Below are 19,187 nucleotides of genomic sequence, written 5' to 3'. Positions count from 1 at the left end.
TCAAATTCCTCATAGTAACTGTGCACTTTCTGTTGCCAAACTATGCATTAGTTATTTTTCTGTTGCTGTGATAAAATACAATATACAAAAGCAACATAGGATAGAGATTTATTTGAACAGTTCTAAAAGATAAGGGACCATCATTTCTAGGAGACATGGAGCTAGTAGGAGGCATGGTGGTTGTAGCAGATTTGTGAAAGTTCACCTTTTGAATCAGAAGGATGAAACAAACAGAACAAAATGGAAATAGTTTGAGGTTATATAATCTGAAAGTCCACCCCAAGGGACATACTTCCTCAAAAAAGTCTGCATCACCCAAATCTCCCCTAAAAGCACATTAAATACAGATCAAGTGTTCAAATAACCAGCCCTCTGGGGGGTCATTTCTCACTAAAACACAGGGTATGATATAGATTTTCCCTATATGTCTGAGCATTCTGCACTCTCTTAACTCTTTTAATCAATACGTGTACAGTCCACGATACTTTTAGCACTTCTACCTTCTAAGCTCACCCTAATCACAACTTACTGAAAATAGAAGCCTCTCTGATGAGGATATAGAGATACATTATCTCTGAGCTGTCACCAGAAGGTATGTTCCAAATTTAGGGTAGGTCTTCCCATCTCAGACATTACAATCAATAAAATCTCCACAGGTCTGAGTAACTGCTTTTTGTTTTGTTGATTACTTCTATAGTGAAATTGACAATCATGATTAGGCACCACAATAGATATGGGTTTCACTTTGTAGAACAGGACTAAATTCAATTAGAAAGCAGTTGGTTACTCCCATGATTTCCACGCCACTATTGCACTGTCGGCATGCCTTGCAGAGTCAGTGCTAATTATAGCTCTCATGATTCACAGAAGAATAATGTTTGTTATTATTATTCTTTTCCAGTACATTGCAGAGGACTTTTTAGCACCGTGAGTGCCAGCTAATAGCATTTTAATTGCAGATTATGATAGCTCCATAATCTTTGGCTCATTTATATGGTGTTTTCAGCAATAAGGTCATATCTTCAAGTTCTGAAGGGTGATCAACAACAGTGGCAAAGACTTGGAATGTTTAGAGACATATGGGACCTCACAGGAAAACAACTCCAATAAAAGTAATTCATTCCTAACCTTAGGTTTTTTGGATGCTAGTTAGGAGTGTCTAGTAAGGTCACTTATTTTTTATATTGCTACCACATTATAGGGTAACCATTTTTTTATTCTCTCTCTCTCTCTCTCTCTCTCTCTCTCTCTCTCTCTCTCTCTCTCTCTCTCTGTGTGTGTGTGTGTGTGTGTGTGTGTGTGTGTGTGTGTGTGTGTGTGTATGTGTGTGTCTGACAGATTACTGTGAAACTATCAAATTGGTTTTATATTGCAATTCCTTGATGGATAAGGATGTGGAACTTAAAAAATAAGTTTCTTGGCCATTTGATTAATCCAGCATGGAAACTACCACCAAACTTACAAAGAACAATACTTCCTGAAAGACTGCAAAATAGAAGAGAAGGAAATTTTCCAAATTATTTTTATGAGACTAGTATTATCTTGATATCAGAATGAGACAAAGACCAAAAATAAAATAAAACTATAGGATTATATCTCTGATGAACAGAGAAGTAAAAAAAGAAATGGAAATACCCCCTTTTTCCCTATATAGAAGGATTAATAATGTGAAATATATCCTATCAACATTTGGATGCAATTATTCAAACAACTACAAAATAATCTTAAATTTCATGTGGAACCACAAAATACTAATGATCCCCAAAACAATCCTGAACAACAATAACAAAAACCTTTTTGAGGTATCAGCATACCAGATTTCAAGTAGAAATGTAGCAGTAAAATCATCATGGTACTTGCATTAAAACAAGCTCATGAGACTGACAGTCAAACATTAGGCAGAGCTGGAAAAATCCTGTCTAAGAGGGAGAGGAAAGATTATAGGAGCCAGAGAGGTCAAACACACCCCCCCCCAAAAAAAAAACAGCCCACATAATCAACTACTATGTAGAAATTCAGAGATTGAATCTGCAATCAGGAAGCCTGCATAGATTGACCTAGGCTCTATGCATATATGTTAAGGCTGAATAGTTGGTCTTCTTATAGGACTCTGAACAGTGGGAGTAGGTGCTGTCTCTGACGATTTTGCCTGCTTTAGGGCCCCTTTTCCTCATACTGGGTTGCCCCATCCACCTTCATGGGAGAGAAGGTGCCTAGGTACCTCATCTTATTGCAACTTGATATGTCATGTTTAGTTGATATCCCTGGGAGGTCTGCTTTTTCTGAAGGGAAGCAGAAGAAGAGTGAGTGGATAGGAGAGAAAGGGGATGGTGGTGGTGTTACTAGGAGGAGAGAAATGGGGAGAAGCTGTGATTAGGATGTAGTATTTGAAAGAAAAATAAATTTGAAAAGTCTTATGTATTGCTGGACTACAGTTTAGGGCCCACTTATGAGCCAACATTCTTACTGCCATATGATTATTGACAAAGAGACCAACAATAGATATTGGAGAAAAGACAGAATCATCAGCCAATGGTTATGGTCAAACTGTGTAGTGAAATATACTAGAATGATACCCAGCCTAATCTCTAATTCTGCTTTGCAGAAACCTTAACTTTAAATGGATCAAGGATCTCAGCATAAACCTAGTACTCGGAATCAGACAGAGGAGAAAATGGGAAATATATTGGAACTCATTGTCTTGGATGAGGACATTCTGAACTGGAGCCCTATATCACAGACATTAAGAATAACAATTTACAAATGGGACCACATGAAATCAAAAGGATTATGTAAAGCAAATTATATAATAGCTCTAGTGAAGAAGTACCCCACAGAATGAGAAAATGTCTTTAACAGGTTTACTTACTTCTGACAGAGAATTAGTGTTTAAAATGCCCAAAGAACTCAACATCAAGAAAATAAAAAAGTTACAAATTGGGGCATAAATCTAGATAGAGTTTCTCAAAAGGAGAAACACCATCTCATTTCTTGATAATAAAATAACAAAAATTAATATTCAAATATGTCACTTGTTATTGTCAGAGAGCTGAAAAATATATGACAGCTCAAGGTTGTCCAGAGATCTCATTTCCTAGAATGTCCATTAGGCAATGTCCCAAAAACTAATCTAATTTACCTTGATACAGCTGAATGGCCACCCTTCCTGTCTTCTACCTATTAAGTACCTTACCATGTGAGTATTCTCTGTTATAGCTTTTTGAAAGTCTAAATTAAGAAGTTGTTTGATCTTATTGTGTTTTATTTTAATCTTTAATAAGATAAATCTTGAGAATAATTTGCATTTTCATGTCTTTATTATTCCTTTTTCTTTTATCACCCTGTTCCCTTTCTTTTATTTCCCAAGGCCACAACCCTGGCTCTGCCTGTTTTGATTTCCATCTGGATCATCCTATCATTTACCATATTTAACATATTATGTAAGTCTGAATTTCGCTTTTCCTTAATATTTAGAGTGTGGAAAAAATAATATCATTGAGGTATAAGTTTCAAGTATTCTAACTCACAAATTAATAACCATGTACAGCATGTAGTTGGAAGTTTTTCTGTGTCCTGCCTGGTCTGCAACCATCCAGACCCAATTAAACACACAGAGGCTTTCCCACTCATGTCCCCTAAGTAAAGAGGCTTATATTAATTATAACTGCTTGGCTATTAGTTCAGGCTTATTACTGACTAGTTCTTAAACTTAAATTTACCCATAATTCTTATCTATTTTTAGTCACATGACTTGGGACTCTTTCTGAATTCTGCCTTGTCCTCTTGCTTCCTCTATGTTTAGGTTGTGACTCCTGATTCAGCTTTCCTCTTCCCAGAATTCTCCTTGTCTGCTTATCCCACCTAAACTTCCTGCCTGGTTACTGGCAAATCAGCATTTTATTTATCAACCAATCAGAGCAATACATTCACAGCATACAGAACGACATTCCACAAAACTTGCTCTTTTCTGTCTAATCAAAAAGGAAGGTTTTTAACTTCAACATAGTAAAATTACATATAATAGAACAGTTATCAAATAAAAATTACAGTTACAGTATCTAGTCTATTTGTATTTGGCAAAATTAAAGAAAATATTCTATCTATCCTATATTTGTGAGTCTCAAGCTTCTTATCTAATTTATGTTTTATCGTAACCAAGAAAAATTATAATTATCTAGTCTTCAACTGCATCAAAGACCTCAGAAGCATACAATATTGCATAAGTAAACAAGAAGAGCAATGTAAGCAATTTCCAAAAATCTGGAATGACAGAGATAGCTATCTGCCTGGACAGTTACCCAAGGTTTCTCTGCACATTGGGGCATCATCTTTGGCCTACAGGCTTAGTGTATCTGACAGACTCATTTGTGAAGTAGGATATACACAAGGCCTACAGCTCAACCTCACATTCGGTGCGAGTATTCCATGTACCAGATAAACTTGAATTATGCCAGTGTCCTGTCGTGATTTAGGATTTTAAATTCTAGAAATTGCTGGCGTTTTTGAAATTTGGCTACCCAATCTTCTCAGAATATGGGTGGCTTCATTGGAAGCTAAGGAGCTGGCGAGGTAAGGTGAGGTTGGCTGGTGGCTTTCCGCATTTCCCTGATTTCTCTAAGGCTTTAACCCAAATTTCTGGCTCAGTGTTTTTATTTAATAAGATCATTTAGAAATTTGTCTAGAGAAGCACATCCCTGGGACAGTTCCTTTCAACCCTATTTAGTGGATTTTCTTTCATAGCCTATAGAAAGAATGTATTTTCAACTCTATAAGATGATACCCCACCAAGTGGGAGACTGTGTATAGATAGGATAAAATTTCAACAGTGATGTCCATTTCCTTAGTTTAGCACAATGCCAAAAAATGTTCTCTCAGCTTCTCTCTGATCTTCCCCATGAAACCAAGAGAGTACAATCATCTCCTCCCCACCCACAAACCCAAGTGACTCATTGTTTTCTTCCCAGGCAATCTTCCATAATTTACTGTTCTAACTACAACTTCCCACAGGTTGTACTACTATCTTGAAGGATCTGTTCTAGGTGAAAGATTTCTTTAGCACCCCTTTGGAATCCCCAAGGATGACCCCAGCCTGGGCTACTAGCAATAGTGGAGAGGGTGCCTGAACTAAACTGGCTTGCCCAGAGATCAGACCAGTGAATAACCTAAGTGTCATCACAGAGCTTTTCTCCAATGACTGATGGAAGCAGATGCAGATATCCACAGCCAGTCACCAGACAGAGCTCCAGGAGTCCAGTCAAAGAAAGAGAAAAGGGATTCTATGAGCAAGTGCATCGTGATCATGATGGGAAAATATGCAGGGACGACCAAACCAAACTAGAGGGAACTCATGGATTAATGGATATGGAGCCTACATGTGACTGGACTAGGCCCTTTGCATGGTGAGACAGTTGTGTATCTTGGTCTGCTCGGGAGGCCCCCTGGTGGTAGGATCAGAATCCATCTCTGGTGCATAAGCAGGCTTTGTGGAGCCCACTACCTATGATGGGACATCTGTGCAGCCTTGAGGCAGGGGGAAGGGCTTGGACTTGCCTCTACTGAATGTGCCTCCACATGGAAGGCCTTGTCTTCTTATGGGAGGGAGTGGGAGATGGGTTGGGAGGGAAGGCTGGGGGGTGGGAGGAAGGAAGAGGGGGATGTTTTATTGGTGTGTAAAATGATGAAAAAGTTTTCTTAAAAAAAATGACTTGAGATGGCTTAGTTACTCCACACTTTTATTTATTTATTTATTTATTTATTTATTTATTTATTTATTTATTTATTAATTATACAGTGTTCTGCCTGCATGTATGCCTGCAGGCCAGAAGAGGGCGCCAGATCTCATTACGGATGGTTGTGAGACACCATGTGGTTGTTGGGAATTGAACTCAGGACCTCTGGAAGAGCAGCCAGTGCTCTTAACCTCTGAGCCATCTCTCCAGCCTACTCCACACTTTTAAACACCAAATATTTCTTGGAAATAAAGATAATGTGTAGTCTGATAATTTTGCTCCATTATAGATATTATTTTTTATGAAAAATACTTTTGGTATATTAGCTATTAAATTTTGGTTTGGTATATTTGGAGAAATTTATTTTTAAAAGAAAATCATGCAAATATGGGAATGGTGTTTGCATTGTACGGTGGGAAAAAAGCAAGAAAAGAAGACAGGAGAACTAAGTAGAAATGGAACAATAATCCTGCCAGGATTCTTAAGCAGTTAGACATACTTAACTGTTGTAAATTATAATAGTCATTTGAAATTGAGACCAAGTCATTCTTTGTAAAATCTAAATTTTGTCCATGTGAGGTCCCTTTATTCTGGTGAAAATTCCACTACATGGAAAATTTTTATCTAACTTATATATATATTGAATATTTATAAATCAAAATTAGTAATCTTTAACACTAATTCTAAGATTATTCATGGTGCATATTTTACCTGCTTCTGTCCTTTCTATTACAGTGAACATCTGCTAGATGTTTGGATACTGACTTCATAAAGATCTAGTAATTTATATCTACTCAGTAGAAAGGATAACAGTAAACATGAAAAATCAGATATTCACTACCACTTCTGAAATATACAACTTAAATATGTGTACTTGGTTTCTAAATCAAATAACCACAAAAATGAATTTATCAGTTTTTTAATGATGAAATGTTATTGAATTTAGCTACACAGAGAATTTTGAATTCTAGCCACATGAGGTCTAAATGCCTGTTTAGGGTAAAAGGAGATATCAGTCCATTGAAAGGCAGTGTAATGCTAGACATTAATTAGTGACTACAATTTGGTAGCAAAGAGGAAAAAAAGAAAGATAAAAGGGAAAGAAGTAGTGTTGAGGGATGAGAGTTCACCTGATTTCTATGAGGTAACCTTTATCCTTCTCTGTTTGAGTAATACAATGACTATCACACCTATCATATATCTTCTCCAGTAGCTGTCACAGCTTAAACCCCTTCTGTTTTCACTCCAATAGTAATGTAGCAACAAAGTAAAAATACTATAAGCTGCTCTTATGGCCTGGATTGGTCCACAGTGATATTAGGTATGGTAATGGAAGTAGGCAAGGCAAAGATGGTTGCAGAAAAAGCCATTAAATAGTCTGTGTATTTTACTTGCAATGTGAAAATGACATTACTCTCTTAAGCCACGTTTCACACAATCTACTGGCACATTAGTTTTCTCAATACTAAATCCTGCTTGTTCTTAGTACTTGTGTGTCTCCCAGCACATTTCTTCACACGGATATGGGTACACATTAAAATATGGGAGAGTTGTCTTCCTAACCTTAAAAATTTCTCAGCTGTTTTTTTTAACGTTTTTCTTAATGTTACCACTGTTCGTATAGCAAATATTTAGCAAATAAAGTCTTATAATATCTTCTCTATCCAAAAAATAGCATTGGATATATTTTATTCATTTTGGAAAAAGAACTAAAATTGCCATAATAAAGTCTCTAATTGCCACATAGTTCTCTTAATGTGGCCATTATACGTTTTGGGGTACAGAAATAATATACTTGATTATGGTATACTGCCTCGAAAGTTATTGGAGTATCTTATAACATGTGATAAGTGTATTGCATTACATTTTATTGCAAATGTGTATGTTTATATTTATATTTACAATAAAATATATATTGAATTTCTCAATCTGAGTGACCTAACGATCTCCAATGATAAGAATCTGTATTTGTTTGTGACTGAGTCATAAACCCTCACCTACACCAACAGAGCTGTATTTGACTTTTCTTCCGACACGAAAATCCTTACAGGGCCATTTTCTTCCTAGTTCACAGTTGTCAGTTTCAAATCCAGGATCAATTTCAAGGCAGGCCAAGAGAGCCAAGAACATTCTGAGCAAAGGGATCGTTAAAGGAAAGTGAAGCTCTGAGTATTTTTAAAATTGACTTGTAAGCCAACTGCAGCCTTCTTTAGTGGAACACAGACTGAAACACCGACACTGCTGTTTCCTCAGGAAAATCAGAGATGCCCACAGCAAAGTGTTTTCCTGACATTCAGAAGGCCTAAAAGAAAGGCAGTGTAAATGACAGGGTAAATTTTATACAGATAATCTGTTTGCCCCATCACTTCTCTTGTATTGATCATACCTTCCTGTCTTTTTCTCAGTTATATACATGAAAATGAATCAAGATATCACTTGAATATATATATATGTATTTATATGATTTTTGGAAAATTAATCAAATAAAAGTATTTTCTAATGAGTAAAATGCACATCATATTTTTACTTTATAAATCAGAAATCCAATTTAATTATTTTCATATGTCATGAAAATGATGTATATTTTATTTATTTTGAAAAGAGTACATAATTTTTTTTTTCTCAATTCAGTTCAAAGAACTCTTTCTGTCCCGGTCTTATGTGTCAAATACTTGGTACAGGCTCTTCCTGTGCACATGACTAAAGCTTCTGTGAAGAGTTTTACAAACACACGTTTTTCAAAATGTATGGCTTTATCTACACACATTCAATTAAGACTTTGGTATTGGCCAGGTGTGATGGCACAGACCTTTATGCAGCACTTGGAAAGCAGAAACAGGCAGACTTGAGTGTGTGTGAGGCCAGCATGGGCTACAAAGGCCAGCTAGTGTCACATGGTGAGTCTCAATTAAGGGGGCCAATAACTAACACAGACTTTACTCAAATACTGAATGTCTTTGCTAACTGTAAAGTACTTTCAGTAATATTTTACCCTTGCCTGTCACAAACACTCCCCAATGGGACCAATTTTTTTATTTTATTTTTTCTTACTTTATCTAATTTTGCTTCACAACTACACTTGGCTCAGTAGCAAGTCCTGATGTCTGAGTTTTTAAGATTCATTGGAAGGTCAGGAGAGATGGCTCCACTGTTTAGGGCACTTTCTCCTTTTACAGGCTACCAGAGTTCAGTTGGCAGGCCTACCCCAAAAGAGAACACAGAAGAAGACAGATCTCTGTGAATTCAAGTTCTAGCCAAGATAAAAATAAAATAAAACAACAAAAAAAAGAACTCTTTCTGTTATACTTCCAATTTCTCTAGATCAAATTCTAGTTCATTTCTGTGTTAGAAAGACTTTTAAAGTTTTTTTTTTCATTAGAAATTTATAGCTACATCTTCTCTTTCAGAAAGAGGAACAAAATTAAACTAACTTTGGGGCTCTTTAAAACATTAACCTAGAGAATTCATTTTATTTTACTTCTTTATGTCTTAAATTTTCACCATCTCCTTCTATCTTTCAGAACAAGGACAATGTTTGGCCTTAAATTTTGAAGTGCTATCTAGTTCAATGCGTTTTCTACCTCAGGCCTTGCTTGACAACACTGATTGTCAAGTTGAACTGAGAATAAAAAGTGGTTTCTACTCCTCTGCTGGATAAGAAATAATGTCATTGCAATCTTATTTATTGGTGAACTTTAGCAAAGATGGAGGGAAGGCGTCTCTGGTGATCCAAATGACAGTTCCCAGAGTCTGAAGCTCAACATCAAAAGCACTTCATCACCTTCTTACAAGACATGAAACCGAGTCTCAAACTGAAAAAAACTGATATCTGAATGATTCCATCTCAATGAATGAAACCGGAAAACTCCCACGGGTCTTTCACGTTTCCCATTTTTGTTAGGAATCCTTGTTTGTTTCTCTGATTGCTATTTGTAATAGGACAGTATAGGGCTTGAAGAAACAAAGTTTCAGTGCTCAGAGGTGGGTGTGTAGCTCATTCAGAGTGCATAGGGATTTGAATTTAGCATTTACCTCTAACACACACACACACACACACACACACACACACACACACACTCACACAAAAAAAATTAATTGTAAGTATAAGATACTTACAAAAAGATATTAAATAACATATTGTTGCTCAGTAACTTACTATAATTCTCATGCTGCATATGATGATAATTTTATTAAAATATGCCAGGAAATGTTAAAAAAGCTATTTTTAAAGTTGTTTATATATTTAATTATAAGTATGTGTCATTGTGTGGGACTGTCCACACAAGTGCAGGCACTCACAGAGACTAGATTTAACATTTCCCCCTCGAGCTGAAGCTTCAGAAGGTTGTAAGTCTTCTTGAGTGGGTGCTGGGAAGGGAACATGGGTCTCCAGCAAGAGCAGCCCATGTTCTACTGATGAGCCATTTCTCTAGCCCTGGAAAATGTAAGCTAAATTGATCATGCTAATACAACAACAGGCAATGTGCTTATGGCATTGCATATTATGAGCACATTGTAATTCACCATCAGATTAAGCCGTGTTGTCCTTGTTATTTTATATTAGTATATATATATATATATAATATTACAATATAATATATTAATATTATTGTAAATATTAATTTATTATATTGTAAATATTAATGTAAATATTTATATACATTTACAATTATTGTAAATATTAATATATTATATTGTAATATATTGGTATATATAAGATATTATTAATATAATATATTATATTAGTAATATATTGTGTTAGTATATATACTAATATAAATCATACATATGATTTTTCTATATGTATGCTCATTTTCCTATAAATTTTGGCAATGTAGAATGTAGGAATTAAATCTGGTTGCTTGATATTTTATCACTACAATTGCCTATAGTACAAATTACAAATAAGAATGATAGTTTTTTTTTAGAAACAGTTTTGACCTATTGTAGAACTGGGTGGCCTCAAAATCACTATCCTCCAGTCACAGATTCTAATATGGTGGAGTTGTAGGTATATGCCACCGTGTCATGCTAATTTTCAATATATTGAATAAATAAAAGTGTACTGAGGAATTTGTCATATTATTAAAGAATTTATACTTTTTTCTATTGCAAATAATTCAGATAATTTGGATAATTTCATTGAAAACAGAAATGGCAAATAAAAGCCATAACAATTTCTACATATTTACTGTTATTGTGTGTACACAATGACCTAAACCTAGATGTATATCTTATAGTTCGAATAAATATGCTAAGACTCAAAATTCAAATAGTATACACTCATACCATCATATATGAAGAGATTTCTACATTAAAAAATAGACTTATTATAATAAAGTCAGTGAATAGGTCATGTACCATGATGACTAATAGTACAGATTTATAATGAAGGTAGTTAATAAATGATGTAGGAGAGTTTCTGACAGAAATGTAAGAAACCATCACTGTGAAGACGGCACAGTGGGCAAAGTCCTTGCTGTGCAAGCATGGAAATCTGAGCTCAGATCCTTATCACCTATGTTAAAAACGAGGCATGGATTTATCTACCAATAATTCCAGCATAAGGATATAGGAGCAACAAGATCCCAAGAGCTTTCTGGACTACAGAGAGCTGAAGCCTATAGTGGGACCCTGTCTCAAAAACATAGTTATACTGAAAGTAACCAATGCTGACAATTGGCCTCCACAAGCACATAAACTAGTGAGCACACATGCATACACATGCATTCACACACACACACACACACACACACACACACACACACACGGGGGGGGGGGAGAGAAAGACAGTCTAAGCAAATGTAGAATAGTTTCCACTTTCAGAAACTTTGCGTTTAGTTGGGTAGTTGGAATTTCTTTTCTTTTCTTTTTCTTTTTTTCTTTTCTTTCTTTTTTTTTTTTTTTTTTTTTTTTGGTTTTTCAAGACAGGGTTTCTCTGTGTAGTTTTGGTGCCTGTCCTGGATCTCGCTCTGTAGTCCAGGCTGGCCTCAAACTCACAGAGATCCACCTGCCTCTGCCTCCTGAGTGCTGGGATTAAAGGCATGCACCACCACCGCTCAGCAGTTTTAGTTGGCACTTCTAAGATCATCTATGGCATTTTAGTTTTTATCAAGTTATATTATTTAACATCAATGAAGAAATTGGAGCTATGACAATTTATCAGCTTAGGAACATATTAAGGCTAACTAAAATATTTTAAACTCTAAATTTAAAACTATTTTTATTTAAAATAATTATCATCACTGAAAATTTTACAGATATGAAAATTAATAAACACACAAGTAATTATGTTTAGTTAAAGTGAGGAAAATAACCTCTTAAGGTATTTATTTTGTGTGTGTGTGAGTGTGTGTGTGTGTGTGTGTGTGTGTGTGTGTGTGTGTGTGTGTGTGTGTGCTGCATGTTACTCATGCCTATAAGCAGGCAGAGACCAGAAAAGGGCAACAGGTAAAGTCCCTTAGAGCTAGAGTTAAGGGAAATTATGGGATGGCTGACTTATTTGGCTGGAGATATCTGAACCCTGGTATTCATGATAAAGCATTATCTAACCACTGAGTTGTTTCTCTAGGCCAGGAATCTCATTTAAAGAGAAAGTAAATATGTGTGTTGTGTTGTGGTTGTGGTTCATGCACTAGCTGCTGTGTGTGTATGTATGTGTATAGAGTGGAGCTGGATACTAAAGGTTAATGCTGTGTCTTTCCTCTGTGCCTCACACCTTTAGTTTTTGAGAAAGGATGTCTTTGAATTTGTTCTTCATATTTTCGGAGAGACCCTGGACAGTGTGCTCCAGGAATCTATCTCTGTCTACTCTTGTTCTGCTCCTATTGCAGTTGAAAACATTTTTTAACTAAGACACTGGGATCTGAACTCAGGTGGTATTCATGTTTGCCCCCTGAGCCATCTCCCCAGCCGCAGCATCTTACTTTGCTTATATTCCAATTCACTTAAGGAAGACAAATCTTTGCATCTCGTATGAGTTTTCTGGCCTTTACTTCAGTTTGAGGTTCTGAACTTTGTCAGTATATTCTTGACATGCCATTCTGGCTATTGCAGTAACTCGCTAATGCTTTTTATCTACTTAGACATGTAAGCAGAGCACACATAGCTCCACCTCAGTTCACATTCAAATAAAGACTGGTGGACAAAAAATTCATGTGTATTAAATTGGACAGAAAAGCAGTAACCACCTGTCCTAATTTCTTTTTTAATTCTAGATCTCATTTGTCCAAGACATTGTTATGTCATAACTCCACAGTCAGAAACATCCAGCTACAGTCTTCTTTCAAGTTGATGGCATAATTTCAGAGGGAAGGAGACGAATTGGGCTTCTCATTTTTCCAGATCTATTGGAATTCTCTTCATCAAAATGTTTAGGGAAGTTTTGGTGGCAGTCAGGGCCATGGGGAGGAAGGAAGACTACATTCATGTTGTCTATATAGTTGGTATTCTTCTCTTCTGTGAACCTACAGAAAGTATGAATTCAGGACCGAGGGAAGCTGTGCTTTGTCAGACAGCTTAATTTCACAGTTTATGAGCATAACTGGCTGATCATTTTAAGGTCTAACACATGACTTCTTTGCCCTCTTCTACAAGATTGCACTGTTGCAACCAGACCTTACTCTGTAAGCATTGGCTCTACTATAATTATATGATGGGTATACTGCTTAAGAAGTTAATCTAAGTTTGGACCCATGTGAAACTTACCATTTGATGCTGTAACCCTGAAGTTTTATAGCATAATATACCCTAGTGTACCTTGATTCTGAAGTAAAAACCATGAGGCTGTTTATCTGAGACATGAGTACCAACAATTATAACTTTCTGATATGACAAACAATTATGAAATATGAAATGAATAGAGAGAAATTCAGTTTGCATTATTTTCAAGAAACTGCCTAGGTAAGTCAGTATGAATTCAACATCAGTGGAGTCAGAAGTAACTTAAAGTCCAATATACAATCGCTTTGCTTAGAAAACCCAGTTTGCTAATTCTTGTATGTTACCAACAGAATGAATCTGAGAAGAGAACATGTTGTTTTAGATAAAGATATTAGGCTGGGGTTTTTGGCTTCAAGAACAGAGAGGAAGTGACAGCTTTTAAGGACAGGAACAGGAAGAAATAGCAGAATTTGGAGATGTGTTGCATGAACAGCCTGGGTGTGGGAGAAAAAAATGAGTAATGTTTGTCAGTGATGCCAAGGTAAAGCAGTTGAAAAATGAGCCACTGAACAAAGAGAGAGAGAGAGAGAGAGAGAGAGAGAGAGAGAGAGAGAGAGAGAGAGAGAGAGAATAAGACAGAGATAAGAAAAAGCAGATGGGCACAAAGAATGAGAGAGGATGGCAGGTAAGTTTGACCAATGCAAGTCATTTAACATAATGAGTGCATTGGAGTAACTGAGAAGTAGATCTTAACATCCCTTCTCTTCTATGCAAGAGTGCATCAAATGGATTACATAACTATTGAGGACAGAAGGAAAGGCTACCTCTTGGCATTGCTTTGAAAGCCTTCACTTACTTAACTGTGTAAATTATTTTAGCACTTGAAAGAATTCCATGTATAGAAAAAACAAGACCCAGCCATACCATTCTTGGGCATATACCCAAGGCATGCTCAATCATACCACAAACATACATGCTCAACTATGTTCATAGCAGCACTATTTGTAATAGCCAGAACCTGGAAACAACCTAGATGCCCATCGACTGAAGAATGGATTAAGAAAATGTGGTACATATTCACAATGGAGTACCACTCAGCAGAGAAAAAACAATGACAGCATGAACTTTGCAGGCAAATGGATGGAATTAGAAAAAAATTATCCTGAGTGAGGTAACCCAAACCCAGAAGGACAAACATGGTATTTACTCACTCTTAAGTGGATTCTAGATATAAAGCAAAGAACAATCAGACTGCAGCCCACAGAACCAGGGAGGCTATATAGCAGGGGGGACCCTAGGATGACTGTGACTTATAATAAGTTTTGGGTTTACTCAATTACTGGGCAAGCCTCAATAAAACATTTCACAATTAGGAAAAAAAGAAAGAAAAGAAAAAACATTATCATATGAGTAAATAGAAATGCTGAAGAGGTATTAAAAATGTCAATCTTTTATACTCCTAGAGGTACTCATTTGCAATAAATTAATAGAGAATGTGTCAGCTGAGATGTTCATTAATATGTATTTATATGAAAATACAGATCTTACTCCAATCTAGAAATTATTTTTTTTTAAAAAAAGCACACATTAAGTGAAGGAGAAGGAGAATAGAACATGTTCCTGAACACTGAATGCAGTAATGAAGGGTAGAGGCAGCACCATCAGGATCCATTCTAAATCCTCTTAAAGTATCATTTCCACAATCATTTTAGAGTCTTCGCAGTCTCATGAAATAGAATGCAACAATCGGTAAGAAGAACCGGAGTTAATCTGATGCTATCTCGGAACTGTATGTAGGCAGAAAGCGTGATTAGTACGTGTCAGAGCATTAGTTTCATTGTAAATATTGGGATTTGCCCTGCTGAGGTAAATGGACGGTCTATCATCTCTCCAGACATCCCATTCCATCATCTATTTAGCCATTCAACAGCTTTTCAAACCAATGAAGACTCTCTAGCAAACATTAGTCAAAATATTAGGAATTGAGAAATTCATGAAGTAAAAACACAAACAAACAAAAATTTATGTTTTGAAGCTTACAATCAAAATAGGGAGACAAACAATACAAAATATGCCAGTTCTATTACATGCTACATGGTATTGAATAATGTTGGGAAAAACTAGTGTCAAGAATAACTTTGCATATTGGGGACCAGCAGAGGTTGTACCTCTGTGATTTATTAGCAAGCAGTTCCTGTATACTCAGGAAGAAGTGTGGTAAGGTACAGAAGATGAAATGGATTGTACAGTGAAGCTGATCCAGAAATCTGGAAAGTGGGTTTGCCCAAACTGCTGAGCACCAGGGCTCCTTGGTACTCCTCTTGGAAGGTAAGAGGGAAAACAGGTCCTAGCCTACCTTCAGAGCAAATGATGATGAGTATCTCTGTCCAGATCAAATTAACATGAAGGGTTGGCCATGCTTGGAGGAATGTGTTTGTTTAAGTCAATTCTTGACGTGAATGAGCTGCTGCGTAGGGTACACATTTGCCAAACATATCAAACTGAGTATGATAGCTACTCAAAAGGCATCTGTAGTATTCTGAGAACACATTAAGGAAAATCTGAGTAGCTTTGTTGTTTGTTCAAGAGAGAGTCTAGTTAGTATGTACCACACTCTTGCCATAAATGCACTATGTAGCCCAGCCTGTTTTAGAATTATAATCCTACTTTCTTGGCCTCACCAATCCCAGCATAAAGGTGTGAATCAAAACACCCAACTCTTCTTTAACATTTAAGTAAGAGTTTGTTCTTTTCATACATGATTTTCAAAACCATAGGAGGTTGAGAACTACCGCAAAACAGTAGTCACACATATTTTCACATTACATTGCATCTGTATGTAGGCACAAGTTTAGCTTGCTATTACTTTGAAATTATAACTGTGATTAGCCTCTTAGGTATTTCACTCTTTAATCTATTAACCGCTTGGAGATAATGTCAGACCTTAGTCAAAAATGAGCAGTAGAAAAAGCATTTACCAAAAAAATACTTGTAAGTTGTGAAGAAATGATCCTCACATATGGTTAGTAATATAAATTAGCAAATCAGTTTGAGGAACAGTAATGTGGTTCTTTGAGAGACTGAAAAGAGTCTCAATTATCTTAATCTTGAGTTTATATTAAAATATAGTATTTGTATCTCAGAGAATGCTGAACTATCATGATTGTTGCAGCACTAAGCTTAGTTAGTAAATGAATCTATATAGCTGTATAGTGGTGATACAGATGTAGTGAGAGAACTTAATCATTCACTCATTAAAAAACAATGTTACCCCATTTCCTTTTAAAATGTGGAACTATATGACATCATGAAGAGTAATACATGTCAGTCACAGAAATACAAACACTACAGTTCCTTCTTATGTGGAAGTTATTAAGTATAGATTAGAATTATAATAGTGTATACTAGAGCTTTGGATAGAGAAGGCTAGAGAGCAGGAGGCTAAACAATTGGAATCCACACACGAATAAATAAAAAGCAATCCATTCTACTGTTCTACAGTGCGGAAAACTATAAAACAGTATCTTAATTTCAAAGCCATCTGCCCTGCAATACACTGCACTCCATTCCAATATATTTTATATATTTATGAATTATGTATTATGATATAATTTAATGTCTTGAATTTTTAAACATAATTTATTTTTTGAGTTTGTCATTCTAATAAATATTTCAGAAGTTTTTAACATTTCCAAAACATCAAAATACAGCTCGCTATGCACATTTTCCGACTGAGTATCAAAACTCCTAAATACTTTTCAAATTAGAAAGTTCTCTTTTCAATGAGATAATAGAATGGAAAAATCATCTGTAGTTTAACATCTCTAAATCATAGAAAAATCCAAACTGGCTGTCAAGTTTCTTTCTTACTTTAAGAACCGTGGCAATAATAATTAATTTCATCATGAATATCACACTGAAGAATTCATTTCATACATTGAAGTGACTTTTATTTGTTCTGCACTAAGTTATTTAGTTTTGTCTCTCTTTTTGTAAATCTCTTTTAAAAGGAGAGAGAAATAATTTACAAGAGGACAGGGAAAAATAATGTTAATTTCTCCTTAACTGATGAATGAATAAAAAAAAAATGTGGCACATGCTTGACATTGGGATATCCTTCAGACAAGAATTAAATTGTTTCAAGATGACACGGAAAGATTGGAGATTGTCATAAGAAGTGAAAAAAGCCAAATTCAGAATAGCAAGTGAGATAATCTTATTCATCTATATCATGAAAGAGTTTACTTCAGACTAATCCAAGTGATTACTGGAAAATGGGAGGAGGAAGAACAGGTATGTGGGGCAAGAGGTTGATATATGGATATCAAGAAACACGAAAACAGTAGCAAATGTCTTATTATACTGTACAGTAGCATGGCCATAGACAAGAGCGACATGTTGCACATTTCAAAATCTAGTAGGAAGTGTTTAGTAAATGTCTCCATACATCTGATCTAAATTAAACATTGTACGTTATACAAAGTACCTTTGTATTTAAACATTGCATAAAGGATCATTAGCATTTAGCAATTTATGGTTTTGTAATTTATGAACATAATTTAAAAACAAGTGTATTTAGAAAAGAAATATAGTTCAATCTTTTTAATTCAAGTATTGCTTAGCAATAATAATTTTTCATCAATACTCAGGTATGTATGCCTGTATAATTTTACAGTTGAGTTTATTTATTTATTTGGTAAAAACATATAAGAATTTGACGTTTGAGCAGATGCCTATTTGTTTCAAATTTGAACCAATATCACAATGTTGGAAGTTCAAGATTTCATTACTTTCTTATTTAAGTATGAGATTATTTATTAAATGTTTTTATTTATTCTAGGACGATTTTGCTTTCCATCCAAGAGAGATCCTGGATGTCTTTTGTTTGTCTTATTTGTGCTCAATAATTTTGCTTCTAGGTAGAATGATTGAAGACTTTTTTTTTTCTAAAACCCTCAAATCCTCGATTTCTACTTATCCTATGGTATTACATATGAAAAAAATGTCAAGGTTGAACTATGCTCCCTGCTTTGCAAACCGTAGAAAATGATGTGTAAAAAGGTGAAGTACATTAGCTAATGTTACGCCAAGCTAGAAATAGTTTCCTAAGTTCATGAACATTTGTATGTGCACAGTAAGTGGGCCTTGACACACATTTCCTAAATAAACAAAGTGGATTTGTCTTGGGTTTCATTAAAATCAATGAAATTATTACAAATAAGTGAATGCTTACAGATATTAAGATATGACATGTACCTTTAGTGGCAAATAGTGTTTTATGATATATTTATGCTTTTAGATATTGAATGCCTTTTCCCTGCAACTTGTAGCGGGAATAGATATCATAAGTGTGTGTGTGTGTGTGTGTGTGTGTGTGTGTGTGTGTGTGTGTGTGTGTGAGAGAGAGAGAGAGAGAGAGAGAGAGAGAGAGAAAGGGAGAGAGACAGAGACAGAGACAGAGAGCTAGATAGAGAGAGAAAGATTATTTTATTTCATGGGGTAACCAAGGTTTTGTTGTGAGAGTGTGAATTAAAATTCATACATGATGGTAGGGTAGATCCAGTGTGATTGTTCAGTTTTATTATAATGAGTCACAAATCATTTCCTACACAAATATCAATCAGTGTTAACAATTGATCAACCAGTCCTGAACTTTTGAGTGAGCCAAAAAATATACTGATTACATTTAATTCAGGCAATTAGATAATAGCCCATAGTCAGTTGTGAAGTGATCTATTTGTCTGAGTTCCAATGAAGATTATTCTTAGTGATAGCTATTATTAATATTAGTCATAA

General features: G+C 35.4%; 1 long non-coding RNA gene across 15 annotated transcripts in view; it reads right to left on the bottom strand.

Moving 5' to 3' along the window:
* LOC128107057 (uncharacterized) overlaps positions 1 to 19,187 on the bottom strand; it is a 230,582-nt gene that overhangs the window by 54,684 nt on the left and 156,711 nt on the right. The window lies entirely within an intron of this gene.

This window comes from Peromyscus californicus, unplaced genomic scaffold, assembly GCF_007827085.1.
Source record: "Peromyscus californicus insignis strain IS unplaced genomic scaffold, ASM782708v3 Scaffold_12__1_contigs__length_115047231, whole genome shotgun sequence".
In the NCBI taxonomy this organism is placed as follows: domain Eukaryota; kingdom Metazoa; phylum Chordata; class Mammalia; order Rodentia; family Cricetidae; genus Peromyscus; species Peromyscus californicus.
Note: the sequence above shows the minus strand (reverse complement) of the source record. Positions and strands in the feature narration are given on the sequence as shown.